Genomic DNA, 11,874 nt, shown 5'->3' with positions numbered 1-11,874 from the left:
AATATGATTTACGATATTTTAGGGACATTAAAAAGAAATGTAAAAACAATCACATAATAAAAAAATATACTACTATAACACAACTCCATATTTGTATATTAATCATTTTAAATAGTTTTATATTTTCAAATAATGATACACATCGTACACAAAGACATCTGTTATAGCTTCTTATTTTTGTATCTATCTTAAAAACAATTAGACTATAAATAATGTTACTATAATTGTTAATATTACACTATAGAAACAATTATAGTAATGCACTTAGTAAATTTAATTTAAACTACATATCAGTTGTGCATTCTTTAGCAATTTTTAAATAATGTATAAAATGTATATACTATATATACTATAGTATAAATTTTGTTCACACTTCACACAAAATATATTTATTGTGTGAAGTGTGTGAAATATTTTGTAGGGTGTCTTCATTTTAATTAATCATATTTTAATTATTAAAATATTAACGACAACACCTGAACTATTATAGATGTTAGTAACTAAAACTTATGCAGACCTTACACAAGAATAATAACTGTTCAATACTTGATTATGTATGTTTATCATACGCTACGCGAATCTATATGAACAGTAACTTTAAATACATGTAATGTTATTTGTGGTCGAGGCGGGATTCGAACCTCCAATTTTATGCACTATTTTTGTCCCGCCTCTCTGGATTTTCCTCGCTTTCTATTGGCTAGCAGCGCTCTACACCTACGCGCGACTGGCCCCCGCGTGGAAGGCAGCTATGCTCACCACTATACCACCAACGAAGACATTTTGCTTGTTTGCTGAACGCCACCTTACGCGGTCAATGCTCCCAACACATTATCAGTGACTGTGTGCAGAGGAACTGAAACTCTGTCTGTTTGGACCAGCAACTGAAAAAAATGCATTAACCTATGGACCTGACCTACCAATCTCTTCATTGAAAAACAAGCTCTCTAATTCAGTGACATTCCTCAATTTATACAGACACTTTATATTTAATTATATATTACATGTTCTGTTGGCTTCTCTTTGCTTCTGTGAAGCGATATGACTCATGAGGCCGTACCTGCAAATGGGAAGCCTGTTTGCGGCGAGCAGCAGTTGCGCTGATCGGGTGCGACGCCAGCCTTCCGCAACTCCTCGTTAGTATAGTGGACAGTTTCTCTGCCTGTCACGCGGAAGACCGGGGTTCGATTCCCCGAAGGGGAGGTCTAATTCTTTACTGCTGCCCAAAGACCCATTCAAAAGTTATTGCTCCAGCTACAAGTGACACAAAGAGTTGGCCAGGGCCCCGGGAGACATTTTTGAGCAAAAGAATTGCGTTGGCCGGGAATCGAACCCGGGTCAACTGCTTGGAAGGCAGCTATGCTCACCACTATACCACCAACGCAGGCATTTTGCTTGTTTGCTGAACGCCACCTTAGGCAGTCAATGCTCCCAACACATTTTCAGCGACTGTGTGCAGAGGAACTGAAACTCTCTCTGTTTGGACTCGCAACTGAAAAAAATGCAATAACCTATGGACTCTACCTACCAATCTCTTCATTGAAAAACAAGCTCTCTAATTCAGTGACATTCCACAATTTATACAGACACTTCATATTTATTTATATAATAGATGTTCTGTTGGCTTCTTTGAAGCGATCTGACTCATGAGGCCGTACCTGCAAATGGGAAGGATGTTTGCGGCGAGCAGCAGTTGCGCTGATCGGGAGCGACGCCAGCCTTCTGCAACTCCTCGTTAGTATAGTGGACAGTATCTCCGCCTGTCACGCGTAAGACCGGGGTTCGATTCCCCGGCGGGGAGGTCTAGTCCTTTACTGCTGCCCAAAGACCCATTCAAAAGTTATTGCTCCATTTACAAGTGACACAAAGAGCTGGCCAGGGGCCCCGGGAGACAGTTTTGAGCAAAAGAATTGCGTTGGCCGGGAATCGAACCCGGGTCAACTGCTTGGAAGGCAGCTATGCTCACCACTATACCACCAACGCAGGCATTTTGCTTGTTTGCTGAACGCCACCTTAGGCGGTCAATGCTCCCAACACATTTTCAGCGACTGTGTGCAGAGGAACTGAAACTCTGTCTGTTTGGACTCGCAACTGAAAAAAATGCATTAACCTATGGACTCTACCTACCAATCTCTTCATTGAAAAACAAGCTCTCTAATTCAGTGACATTCCACAATTTATACAGACACTTCATATTTATTTATATAATAGATGTTCTGTTGGCTTCTTTGAAGCGATATGACTCATGAGGCCGTACCTGCAAATGGGAAGGATGTTTGCGGCGAGCAGCAGTTGCGCTGATCGGGTGCGACGCCAGCCTTCTGCAACTCCTCGTTAGTATAGTGGACAGTATCTCCGCCTGTCACGCGGAAGACCGGGGTTCGATTCCCCGACGGGGAGGTCTAGTCCTTTACTGCTGCCCAAAGACCCATTCAAAAGTTATTGCTCCATTTACAAGTGACACAAAGAGCTGGACAGGGGCCCCGGGAGACAGTTTTGAGCAAAAGAATTGCGTTGGCCGGGAATCGAACCCGGGTCAACTGCTTGGAAGGCAGCTATGCTCACCACTATACCACCAACGCAGGCATTTTGCTTGTTTGCTGAACGCCACCTTAGGCGGTCAATGCTCCCAACACATTTTCAGCGACTGTGTGCAGAGGAACTGAAACTCTGTCTGTTTGGACTCGCAACTGAAAAAAATGCATTAACCTATGGACTCTACCTACCAATCTCTTCATTGAAAAAGAAGCTCTCTAATTCAGTGACATTCCACAATTTATACAGACACTTCATATTTATTTATATAATAGATGTTCTGTTGGCTTCTTTGAAGCGTTATGACTCATGAGGCCGTACCTGCAAATGGGAAGCCTGTTTGCGGCGAGCAGCAGTTGCGCTGATCGGGTGCGACGCCTCCTTCCGCAACTCCTCGTTAGTATAGTGGACAGTATCTCCGCCTGTCACGTGGAAGACCGGGGTTCGATTCCCCGACGGGGAGGTCTAATTCTTTACTGCTGCCCAAAGACCCATTCAAAAGTTATTGCTCCAGCTACAAGTGACACAAAGAGTTGGCCAGGGCCCCGGGAGACATTTTTGAGCAAAAGAATTGCGTTGGCCGGGAATCGAACCCGGGTCAACTGCTTGGAAGGCAGCTATGCTCACCACTATACCACCAACGCAGGCATTTTGCTTGTTTGCTGAACGCCACCTTAGGCAGTCAATGCTCCCAACACATTTTCAGCGACTGTGTGCAGAGGAACTGAAACTCTCTCTGTTTGGACTCGCAACTGAAAAAAATGCAATAACCTATGGACTCTACCTACCAATCTCTTCATTGAAAAACAAGCTCTCTAATTCAGTGACATTCCACAATTTATACAGACACTTCATATTTATTTATATAATAGATGTTCTGTTGGCTTCTTTGAAGCGATCTGACTCATGAGGCCGTACCTGCAAATGGGAAGGATGTTTGCGGCGAGCAGCAGTTGCGCTGATCGGGAGCGACGCCAGCCTTCTGCAACTCCTCGTTAGTATAGTGGACAGTATCTCCGCCTGTCACGCGTAAGACCGGGGTTCGATTCCCCGGCGGGGAGGTCTAGTCCTTTACTGCTGCCCAAAGACCCATTCAAAAGTTATTGCTCCATTTACAAGTGACACAAAGAGCTGGCCAGGGGCCCCGGGAGACAGTTTTGAGCAAAAGAATTGCGTTGGCCGGGAATCGAACCCGGGTCAACTGCTTGGAAGGCAGCTATGCTCACCACTATACCACCAACGCAGGCATTTTGCTTGTTTGCTGAACGCCACCTTAGGCGGTCAATGCTCCCAACACATTTTCAGCGACTGTGTGCAGAGGAACTGAAACTCTGTCTGTTTGGACTCGCAACTGAAAAAAATGCATTAACCTATGGACTCTACCTACCAATCTCTTCATTGAAAAAGAAGCTCTCTAATTCAGTGACATTCCACAATTTATACAGACACTTCATATTTATTTATATAATAGATGTTCTGTTGGCTTCTTTGAAGCGTTATGACTCATGAGGCCGTACCTGCAAATGGGAAGCCTGTTTGCGGCGAGCAGCAGTTGCGCTGATCGGGTGCGACGCCTCCTTCCGCAACTCCTCGTTAGTATAGTGGACAGTATCTCCGCCTGTCACGTGGAAGACCGGGGTTCGATTCCCCGACGGGGAGGTCTAATTCTTTACTGCTGCCCAAAGACCCATTCAAAAGTTATTGCTCCAGCTACAAGTGACACAAAGAGCTGGCCAGGGTCCCGGAAGACATTTTTGAGCAAAAGAATTGCGTTGGCCGGGAATCGAACCCGGGTCAACTGCTTGGAAGGCAGCTATGCTCACCACTATACCACCAACGCAGGCATTTTGCTTGTTTGCTGAACGCCACCTTACGCGGTCAATGCTCCCAACACATTATCAGTGACTGTGTGCAGAGGAACTGAAACTCTGTTTGTTTGGACCAGCAACTGAAAAAAATGCATTAACCTATGGACCTGACCTACCAATCTCTTCATTGAAAAACAAGCTCTCTAATTCAGTGACATTCCTCAATTTATACAGACACTTTATATTTAATTATATTTTACATGTTCTGTTGGCTTCTCTTTGCTTCTGTGAAGCGATATGACTCATGAGGCCGTACCTGCAAATGGGAAGCCTGTTTGCGGCGAGCAGCAGTTGCGCTGATCGGGTGCGACGCCAGCCTTCCGCAACTCCTCGTTAGTATAGTGGACAGTATCTCCGCCTGTCACGCGGAAGACCGGGGTTCGATTCCCCGACGGGGAGGTCTAATTCTTTACTGCTGCCCAAAGACCCATTCAAAAGTTATTGCTCCAGCTACAAGTGACACAAAGAGTTGGCCAGGGCCCCGGGAGACATTTTTGAGCAAAAGAATTGCGTTGGCCGGGAATCGAACCCGGGTCAACTGCTTGGAAGGCAGCTATGCTCACCACTATACCACCAACGCAGGCATTTTGCTTGTTTGCTGAACGCCACCTTAGGCGGTCAATGCTCCCAACACATTTTCAGCGACTGTGTGCAGAGGAACTGAAACTCTGTCTGTTTGGACTCGCAACTGAAAAAAATGCATTAACCTATGGACTCTACCTACCAATCTCTTCATTGAAAAACAAGCTCTCTAATTCAGTGACATTCCACAATTTATAAAGACACTTCATATTTATTTATATAATAGATGTTCTGTTGGCTTCTTTGAAGCGATATGACTCATGAGGCCGTACCTGCAAATGGGAAGGATGTTTGCGGCGAGCAGCAGTTGCGCTGATCGGGTGCGACGCCAGCCTTCTGCAACTCCTCGTTAGTATAGTGGACAGTATCTCCGCCTGTCACGCGGAAGACCGGGGTTCGATTCCCCGACGGGGAGGTCTAGTCCTTTACTGCTGCCCAAAGACCCATTCAAAAGTTATTGCTCCATTTACAAGTGACACAAAGAGCTGGCCAGGGGCCCCGGGAGACAGTTTTGAGCAAAAGAATTGCGTTGGCCGGGAATCGAACCCGGGTCAACTGCTTGGAAGGCAGCTATGCTCACCACTATACCACCAACGCAGGCATTTTGCTTGTTTGCTGAACGCCACCTTACGCGGTCAATGCTCCCAACACATTTTCAGCGACTGTGTGCAGAGGAACTGAAACTCTGTCTGTTTGGACTCGCAACTGAAAAAAATGCATTAACCTATGGACTCTACCTACCAATCTCTTCATTGAAAAAGAAGCTCTCTAATTCAGTGACATTCCACAATTTATACAGACACTTCATATTTATTTATATAATAGATGTTCTGTTGGCTTCTTTGAAGCGATATGACTCATGAGGCCGTACCTGCAAATGGGAAGGATGTTTGCGGCGAGCAGCAGTTGCGCTGATCGGGTGCGACGCCAGCCTTCTGCAACTCCTCGTTAGTATAGTGGACAGTATCTCCGCCTGTCACGCGGAAGACCGGGGTTCGATTCCCCGACGGGGAGGTCTAGTCCTTTACTGCTGCCCAAAGACCCATTCAAAAGTTATTGCTCCATTTACTAGTGACACAAAGTGCTGGCCAGGGGCCCCGGGAGACAGTTTTGAGCAAAAGAATTGCGTTGGCCGGGAATCGAACCCGGGTCAACTGCTTGGAAGGCAGCTATGCTCACCACTATACCACCAACGCAGGCATTTTGCTTGTTTGCTGAACGCCACCTTAGGCGGTCAATGCTCCCAACACATTTTCAGTGACTGTGTGCAGAGGAACTGAAACTCTGTCTGTTTGGACCAGCAACTGAAAAAAATGCATTAACCTATGGACCTGACCTACCAATCTCTTCATTGAAAAACAAGCTCTCTAATTCAGTGACATTCCTCAATTTATACAGACACTTTATATTTATTTATATAATAGATGTTCTGTTGGCTTCTTTGAAGCGATATGACTCATGAGGCCGTACCTGCAAATGGGAAGCCTGTTTGCGGCGAGCAGCAGTTGCGCTGATCGGGTGCAACGCCTCCTTCCACAACTCCTCGTTAGTATAGTGGACAGTATCTCCGCCTGTCACGTGGAAGACCGGGGTTCGATTCCCCGACGGGGAGGTCTAATTCTTTACTGCTGCCCAAAGACCCATTCAAAAGTTATTGCTCCAGCTACAAGTGACACAAAGAGCTGGCCAGGGTCCCGGGAGACATTTTTGAGCAAAAGAATTGCGTTGGCCGGGAATCGAACCCGGGTCAACTGCTTGGAAGGCAGCTATGCTCACCACTATACCACCAACGCAGGCATTTTGCTTGTTTGCTGAACGCCACCTTACGCGGTCAATGCTCCCAACACATTATCAGTGACTGTGTGCAGAGGAACTGAAACTCTGTCTGTTTGGACCAGCAACTGAAAAAAATGCATTAACCTATGGACCTGACCTACCAATCTCTTCATTGAAAAACAAGCTCTCTAATTCAGTGACATTCCTCAATTTATACAGACACTTTATATTTATTTATATAATAGATGTTCTGTTGGCTTCTTTGAAGCGATATGACTCATGAGGCCGTACCTGCAAATGGGAAGGATGTTTGCGGCGAGCAGCAGTTGCGCTGATCGGGTGCGACGCCAGCCTTCTGCAACTCCTCGTTAGTATAGTGGACAGTATCTCCGCCTGTCACGCGGAAGACCGGGGTTCGATTCCCCGACGGGGAGGTCTAGTCCTTTACTGCTGCCCAAAGACCCATTCAAAAGTTATTGCTCCATTTACAAGTGACACAAAGAGCTGGCCAGGGGCCCCGGGCGACAGTTTTGAGCAAAAGAATTGCGTTGGCCGGGAATCGAACCCGGGTCAACTGCTTGGAAGGCAGCTATGCTCACCACTATACCACCAACGCAGGGATTTTGCTTGTTTGCTGAACGCCACCTTAGGCGGTCAATGCTCCCAACACATTTTCAGCGACTGTGTGCAGAGGAACTGAAACTCTGTCTGTTTGGACTCGCAACTGAAAAAAATGCATTAACCTATGGACTCTACCTACCAATCTCTTTATTGAAAAACAAGCTCTCAAATTCAGTGACATTCCACAATTTATACAGACACTTCATATTTATTTATATAATAGATGTTCTGTTGGCTTCTTTGAAGCGATATGACTCATGAGGCCGTACCTGCAAATGGGAAGGATGTTTGCGGCGAGCAGCAGTTGCGCTGATCGGGTGCGACGCCAGCCTTCTGCAACTCCTCGTTAGTATAGTGGACAGTATCTCCGCCTGTCACGCGGAAGACCGGGGTTCGATTCCCTGACGGGGAGGTCTAGTCCTTTACTGCTGCCCAAAGACCCATTCAAAAGTTATTGCTCCATTTACAAGTGACACAAAGAGCTGGCCAGGGGCCCCGGGAGACAGTTTTGAGCAAAAGAATTGCGTTGGCCGGGAATCGAACCCGGGTCAACTGCTTGGAAGGCAGCTATGCTCACCACTATACCACCAACGCAGGCATTTTGCTTGTTTGCTGAACGCCACCTTACGCGGTCAATGCTCCCAACACATTTTCAGCGACTGTGTGCAGAGGAACTGAAACTCTGTCTGTTTGGACTCGCAACTGAAAAAAATGCATTAACCTATGGACTCTACCTACCAATCTCTTCATTGAAAAAGAAGCTCTCTAATTCAGTGACATTCCACAATTTATACAGACACTTCATATTTATTTATATAATAGATGTTCTGTTGGCTTCTTTGAAGCGATATGACTCATGAGGCCGTACCTGCAAATGGGAAGGATGTTTGCGGCGAGCAGCAGTTGCGCTGATCGGGTGCGACGCCAGCCTTCTGCAACTCCTCGTTAGTATAGTGGACAGTATCTCCGCCTGTCACGCGGAAGACCGGGGTTCGATTCCCCGACGGGGAGGTCTAGTCCTTTACTGCTGCCCAAAGACCCATTCAAAAGTTATTGCTCCATTTACTAGTGACACAAAGTGCTGGCCAGGGGCCCCGGGAGACAGTTTTGAGCAAAAGAATTGCGTTGGCCGGGAATCGAACCCGGGTCAACTGCTTGGAAGGCAGCTATGCTCACCACTATACCACCAACGCAGGCATTTTGCTTGTTTGCTGAACGCCACCTTAGGCGGTCAATGCTCCCAACACATTTTCAGCGACTGTGTGCAGAGGAACTGAAACTCTGTCTGTTTGGACTCGCAACTGAAAAAAATGCATTAACCTATGGACTCTACCTACCAATCTCTTCATTGAAAAAGAAGCTCTCTAATTCAGTGACATTCCACAATTTATACAGACACTTCATATTTATTTATATAATAGATGTTCTGTTGGCTTCTTTAAAGCGATATGACTCATGAGGCCGTACCTGCAAATGGGAAGCCTGTTTGCGGCGAGCAGCAGTTGCGCTGATCGGGTGCGACGCCTCCTTCCACAACTTCTCGTTAGTATAGTGGACAGTATCTCCGCCTGTCACGTGGAAGACCGGGGTTCGATTCCCCGACGGGGAGGTCTAATTCTTTACTGCTGCCCAAAGACCCATTCAAAAGTTATTGCTCCAGCTACAAGTGACACAAAGAGCTGGCCAGGGTCCCGGGAGACATTTTTGAGCAAAAGAATTGCGTTGGCCGGGAATCGAACCCGGGTCAACTGCTTGGAAGGCAGCTATGCTCACCACTATACCACCAACGCAGGCATTTTGCTTGTTGGCTGAACGCCACCTTACGCGGTCAATGCTCCCAACACATTATCAGTGACTGTGTGCAGAGGAACTGAAACTCTGTCTGTTTGGACCAGCAACTGAAAAAAATGCATTAACCTATGGACCTGACCTACCAATCTCTTCATTGAAAAACAAGCTCTCTAATTCAGTGACATTCCTCAATTTATACAGACACTTCATATTTATTTATATAATAGATGTTCTGTTGGCTTCTTTGAAGCGATATGACTCATGAGGCCGTACCTGCAAATGGGAAGCCTGTTTGCGGCGAGCAGCAGTTGCGCTGATCGGGTGCAACGCCTCCTTCCACAACTCCTCGTTAGTATAGTGGACAGTATCTCCGCCTGTCACGTGGAAGACCGGGGTTCGATTCCCCGACGGGGAGGTCTAATTCTTTACTGCTGCCCAAAGACCCATTCAAAAGTTATTGCTCCAGCTACAAGTGACACAAAGAGCTGGCCAGGGTCCCGGGAGACATTTTTGAGCAAAAGAATTGCGTTGGCCGGGAATCGAACCCGGGTCAACTGCTTGGAAGGCAGCTATGCTCACCACTATACCACCAACGCAGGCATTTTGCTTGTTTGCTGAACGCCACCTTACGCGGTCAATGCTCCCAACACATTATCAGTGACTGTGTGCAGAGGAACTGAAACTCTGTCTGTTTGGACCAGCAACTGAAAAAAATGCATTAACCTATGGACCTGACCTACCAATCTCTTCATTGAAAAACAAGCTCTCTAATTCAGTGACATTCCTCAATTTATACAGACACTTTATATTTAATTATATTTTACATGTTCTGTTGGCTTCTCTTTGCTTCTGTGAAGCGATATGACTCATGAGGCCGTACCTGCAAATGGGAAGGATGTTTGCGGCGAGCAGCAGTTGCGCTGATCGGGTGCGACGCCAGCCTTCTGCAACTCCTCGTTAGTATAGTGGACAGTATCTCCGCCTGTCACGCGGAAGACCGGGGTTCGATTCCCCGACGGGGAGGTCTAGTCCTTTACTGCTGCCCAAAGACCCATTCAAAAGTTATTGCTCCATTTACAAGTGACACAAAGAGCTGGCCAGGGGCCCCGGGCGACAGTTTTGAGCAAAAGAATTGCGTTGGCCGGGAATCGAACCCGGGTCAACTGCTTGGAAGGCAGCTATGCTCACCACTATACCACCAACGCAGGGATTTTGCTTGTTTGCTGAACGCCACCTTAGGCGGTCAATGCTCCCAACACATTTTCAGCGACTGTGTGCAGAGGAACTGAAACTCTGTCTGTTTGGACTCGCAACTGAAAAAAATGCATTAACCTATGGACTCTACCTACCAATCTCTTTATTGAAAAACAAGCTCTCAAATTCAGTGACATTCCACAATTTATACAGACACTTCATATTTATTTATATAATAGATGTTCTGTTGGCTTCTTTGAAGCGATATGACTCATGAGGCCGTACCTGCAAATGGGAAGCCTGTTTGCGGCGAGCAGCAGTTGGGCTGATCGGGTGCGACGCCAGCCTTCTGCAACTCCTCGTTAGTATAGTGGACAGTATCTCCGCCTGTCACGCGTAAGACCGGGGTTCGATTCCCCGACGGGGAGGTCTAATTCTTTACTGCTGCCCAAAGACCCATTCAAAAGTTATTGCTCCAGCTACAAGTTACACAAAGAGTTGGCCAGGGCCCCGGGAGACATTTTTGAGCAAAAGAATTGCGTTGGCCGGGAATCGAACCCGGGTCAACTGCTTGGAAGGCAGCTATGCTCACCACTATACCACCAACGCAGGCATTTTGCTTGTTTGCTGAACGCCACCTTAGGCGGTCAATGCTCCCAACACATTTTCAGCGACTGTGTCCAGAGGAACTGAAACTCTGTCTGTTTGGACTCGCAACTGAAAAAAATGCATTAACCTATGGACTCTACCTACCAATCTCTTCATTGAAAAACAAGCTCTCTAATTCAGTGACATTCCACAATTTATACAGACACTTCATATTTATTTATATAATAGATGTTCTGTTGGCTTCTTTGAAGCGATATGACTCATGAGGCCGTACCTGCAAATGGGAAGCCTGTTTGCGACGAGCAGCAGTTGCGCTGATCGGGTGCGACGCCTCCTTCCGCAACTCCTCGTTAGTATAGTGGACAGTATCTCCGCCTGTCACGTGGAAGACCGGGGTTCGATTCCCCGACGGGGAGGTCTAATTCTTTACTGCTGCCCAAAGACCCATTCAAAAGTTATTGCTCCAGCTACAAGTGACACAAAGAGCTGGCCAGGGTCCCGGGAGACATTTTTGAGCAAAAGAATTGCGTTGGCCGGGAATCGAACCCGGGTCAACTGCTTGGAAGGCAGCTATGCTCACCACTATACCACCAACGCAGGCATTTTGCTTGTTTGCTGAACGCCACCTTAGGCGGTCAATGCTCCCAACACATTTTCAGCGACTGTGTCCAGAGGAACTGAAACTCTGTCTGTTTGGACTCGCAACTGAAAAAAATGCATTAACCTATGGACTCTACCTACCAATCTCTTCATTGAAAAACAAGCTCTCTAATTCAGTGACATTCCACAATTTATACAGACACTTCATATTTATTTATATAATAGATGTTCTGTTGGCTTCTTTGAAGCGATATGACTCATGAGGTCGTACCTGCAAATGGGAAGGATGTTTGCGGCG

The 11,874-nt window shown here is 46.6% G+C and overlaps 25 non-coding genes across 25 annotated transcripts; 7 read left to right on the top strand and 18 right to left on the bottom strand.

The window, feature by feature from the left end:
- Positions 1-1,312: 1,312 nt before the first annotated feature.
- On the bottom strand, positions 1,313-1,384 carry trnag-ucc (transfer RNA glycine (anticodon UCC)). Its single transcript has one exon. It is a non-coding gene; the product is annotated as a tRNA-Gly (tRNA).
- Positions 1,385-1,911: 527 nt separating this feature from the next.
- Positions 1,912-1,983, bottom strand: trnag-ucc (transfer RNA glycine (anticodon UCC)). The gene has a single exon. It is a non-coding gene; the product is annotated as a tRNA-Gly (tRNA).
- Positions 1,984-2,328: 345 nt separating this feature from the next.
- On the top strand, positions 2,329-2,400 carry trnad-guc (transfer RNA aspartic acid (anticodon GUC)). The gene has a single exon. It is a non-coding gene; the product is annotated as a tRNA-Asp (tRNA).
- A 110-nt stretch (positions 2,401-2,510) lies between these two features.
- On the bottom strand, positions 2,511-2,582 carry trnag-ucc (transfer RNA glycine (anticodon UCC)). Its single transcript has one exon. It is a non-coding gene; the product is annotated as a tRNA-Gly (tRNA).
- Positions 2,583-3,107: 525 nt separating this feature from the next.
- trnag-ucc (transfer RNA glycine (anticodon UCC)) lies at positions 3,108-3,179 on the bottom strand. The gene has a single exon. It is a non-coding gene; the product is annotated as a tRNA-Gly (tRNA).
- Positions 3,180-3,706: 527 nt separating this feature from the next.
- trnag-ucc (transfer RNA glycine (anticodon UCC)) lies at positions 3,707-3,778 on the bottom strand. Its single transcript has one exon. It is a non-coding gene; the product is annotated as a tRNA-Gly (tRNA).
- A 525-nt stretch (positions 3,779-4,303) lies between these two features.
- On the bottom strand, positions 4,304-4,375 carry trnag-ucc (transfer RNA glycine (anticodon UCC)). The gene has a single exon. It is a non-coding gene; the product is annotated as a tRNA-Gly (tRNA).
- A 355-nt stretch (positions 4,376-4,730) lies between these two features.
- trnad-guc (transfer RNA aspartic acid (anticodon GUC)) lies at positions 4,731-4,802 on the top strand. The gene has a single exon. It is a non-coding gene; the product is annotated as a tRNA-Asp (tRNA).
- A 109-nt stretch (positions 4,803-4,911) lies between these two features.
- On the bottom strand, positions 4,912-4,983 carry trnag-ucc (transfer RNA glycine (anticodon UCC)). The gene has a single exon. It is a non-coding gene; the product is annotated as a tRNA-Gly (tRNA).
- A 345-nt stretch (positions 4,984-5,328) lies between these two features.
- trnad-guc (transfer RNA aspartic acid (anticodon GUC)) lies at positions 5,329-5,400 on the top strand. The gene has a single exon. It is a non-coding gene; the product is annotated as a tRNA-Asp (tRNA).
- A 110-nt stretch (positions 5,401-5,510) lies between these two features.
- On the bottom strand, positions 5,511-5,582 carry trnag-ucc (transfer RNA glycine (anticodon UCC)). Its single transcript has one exon. It is a non-coding gene; the product is annotated as a tRNA-Gly (tRNA).
- A 345-nt stretch (positions 5,583-5,927) lies between these two features.
- Positions 5,928-5,999, top strand: trnad-guc (transfer RNA aspartic acid (anticodon GUC)). Its single transcript has one exon. It is a non-coding gene; the product is annotated as a tRNA-Asp (tRNA).
- A 110-nt stretch (positions 6,000-6,109) lies between these two features.
- trnag-ucc (transfer RNA glycine (anticodon UCC)) lies at positions 6,110-6,181 on the bottom strand. The gene has a single exon. It is a non-coding gene; the product is annotated as a tRNA-Gly (tRNA).
- Positions 6,182-6,706: 525 nt separating this feature from the next.
- Positions 6,707-6,778, bottom strand: trnag-ucc (transfer RNA glycine (anticodon UCC)). The gene has a single exon. It is a non-coding gene; the product is annotated as a tRNA-Gly (tRNA).
- Positions 6,779-7,123: 345 nt separating this feature from the next.
- Positions 7,124-7,195, top strand: trnad-guc (transfer RNA aspartic acid (anticodon GUC)). The gene has a single exon. It is a non-coding gene; the product is annotated as a tRNA-Asp (tRNA).
- Positions 7,196-7,305: 110 nt separating this feature from the next.
- On the bottom strand, positions 7,306-7,377 carry trnag-ucc (transfer RNA glycine (anticodon UCC)). The gene has a single exon. It is a non-coding gene; the product is annotated as a tRNA-Gly (tRNA).
- Positions 7,378-7,904: 527 nt separating this feature from the next.
- On the bottom strand, positions 7,905-7,976 carry trnag-ucc (transfer RNA glycine (anticodon UCC)). The gene has a single exon. It is a non-coding gene; the product is annotated as a tRNA-Gly (tRNA).
- A 345-nt stretch (positions 7,977-8,321) lies between these two features.
- trnad-guc (transfer RNA aspartic acid (anticodon GUC)) lies at positions 8,322-8,393 on the top strand. Its single transcript has one exon. It is a non-coding gene; the product is annotated as a tRNA-Asp (tRNA).
- A 110-nt stretch (positions 8,394-8,503) lies between these two features.
- On the bottom strand, positions 8,504-8,575 carry trnag-ucc (transfer RNA glycine (anticodon UCC)). The gene has a single exon. It is a non-coding gene; the product is annotated as a tRNA-Gly (tRNA).
- A 525-nt stretch (positions 8,576-9,100) lies between these two features.
- On the bottom strand, positions 9,101-9,172 carry trnag-ucc (transfer RNA glycine (anticodon UCC)). Its single transcript has one exon. It is a non-coding gene; the product is annotated as a tRNA-Gly (tRNA).
- A 525-nt stretch (positions 9,173-9,697) lies between these two features.
- Positions 9,698-9,769, bottom strand: trnag-ucc (transfer RNA glycine (anticodon UCC)). Its single transcript has one exon. It is a non-coding gene; the product is annotated as a tRNA-Gly (tRNA).
- A 355-nt stretch (positions 9,770-10,124) lies between these two features.
- Positions 10,125-10,196, top strand: trnad-guc (transfer RNA aspartic acid (anticodon GUC)). The gene has a single exon. It is a non-coding gene; the product is annotated as a tRNA-Asp (tRNA).
- Positions 10,197-10,306: 110 nt separating this feature from the next.
- Positions 10,307-10,378, bottom strand: trnag-ucc (transfer RNA glycine (anticodon UCC)). Its single transcript has one exon. It is a non-coding gene; the product is annotated as a tRNA-Gly (tRNA).
- A 526-nt stretch (positions 10,379-10,904) lies between these two features.
- Positions 10,905-10,976, bottom strand: trnag-ucc (transfer RNA glycine (anticodon UCC)). Its single transcript has one exon. It is a non-coding gene; the product is annotated as a tRNA-Gly (tRNA).
- Positions 10,977-11,501: 525 nt separating this feature from the next.
- Positions 11,502-11,573, bottom strand: trnag-ucc (transfer RNA glycine (anticodon UCC)). Its single transcript has one exon. It is a non-coding gene; the product is annotated as a tRNA-Gly (tRNA).
- Between the last annotated feature and the right edge of the window lie 301 nt (positions 11,574-11,874).

The sequence above is a fragment of the Pseudorasbora parva genome, chromosome 2 (genome assembly GCF_024679245.1).
Source record: "Pseudorasbora parva isolate DD20220531a chromosome 2, ASM2467924v1, whole genome shotgun sequence".
NCBI lineage: Eukaryota > Metazoa > Chordata > Actinopteri > Cypriniformes > Gobionidae > Pseudorasbora > Pseudorasbora parva.
Note: the sequence above shows the minus strand (reverse complement) of the source record. Positions and strands in the feature narration are given on the sequence as shown.